Below are 1,395 nucleotides of genomic sequence, written 5' to 3' on the forward strand. Positions count from 1 at the left end.
ATTCTTCAGAACTATCTAGAAACAATAATTATATTCGAACAATCCAATAAAAAGCACCATTATTTTGTGTAGAATTTATGAAATTATTAGTGTACGCGTTTAAAATATGTTAATAATATAAAAATAATGATTCTATGATTCTAACTAATATCTAAAATCCAAAACTATCTCGAACTATACAAGTACACAAACATTGAGATGGTATGGAAATATAAAATAAGTTTCGAAAAACAAATAAACAATTCTAAAACTTATTTTCACACTATAAAATAATATATAAAATTTATAAATTTATAATTTAATTTCTTCCAATGTGTAATTTCACAGTTTTGTTTCCTAAGGGATCATAGATATTCATTGGTAATGTTTTGTGAATTTGTGCATATTCTTTGATCTACGTTTATTATCTTCAGCTTGATTTTTTAATACAATTTCTCGTACAATATTTTAATACAAATCCACTACGCAGATAATATTTTTTAAAAGTTGTTTTACATTTTGTTTGAATTTGTATTATTATCAAATTTGTAGTCGTCCAATTCTTTTATTGTAGTTTTCCGTTGCCAATTTCGTTTTTCATTATTTTCATTATTTTCTCTGGTTGCGATCATAAGGTTTCCTACGTATTCTTTCGTTCCTTGATAACCGTTCTTTGACTTTTTTCTCTCTTATCCTTAGACAACTCTAAATTAATATCCGATGAAGGTGGATTTATCATAACATTATTCATGTTAATACAATGTTGCAAAGCCAAATTTGAAACTCTTCTAGGCAGTTTATGGTTCCAGGACAAAGCAAGATGCGTTAACACTAAATTCGTGACAAATCGTACTGCAACAGGCTTCCAATGAACTCCATCAGGGTTTCTCAATAAAAACTGTGTTTTAAAATAATGATATAAATCTAAAACATCATACCATTCGTTGTCGCTACGTTTTAGCTAAAAATATTAGCTTCCATAATGTCAAACTGTAAAGAATGCTTTAAAAATTCTATTTGTTCTACTAGAAATGCTGGTCGACTTTTGGTAGAAACTGGTAAAGTTGATGTCCATATTACAATGCACTGTTTTGGTAAACATTGTCGAAATTTCTGAAAAAAGTTTCACCAAATTACGTTTATAAATATCGACGCCATTGGGTCCCCATCTGTTATGTCCCATAAACACGAATTGATAATTATTACATCAGGGTGGATAATTTTCTTATTACATTGATTCAGAAAACGATCTAGTGTATCACACCAACACTTAGTGATAAAGCAATATTTCACATAAATATTCTGAAGATTATACTCCCTTTCTTCACAAAGTGTCTGCCGGCAGTCAAAGTACTTTTTTTCACCAGCTTGTCGCGCATACAACTTGGATCTAACTTTCTTCTCATTGTCGTATTA

This window comes from Ctenocephalides felis, unplaced genomic scaffold, assembly GCF_003426905.1.
Source record: "Ctenocephalides felis isolate EL2017-DRISC unplaced genomic scaffold, ASM342690v1 CF-g0.4_SCAFFOLD_03571, whole genome shotgun sequence".
NCBI classification, from domain to species: Eukaryota; Metazoa; Arthropoda; class Insecta; order Siphonaptera; family Pulicidae; genus Ctenocephalides; species Ctenocephalides felis.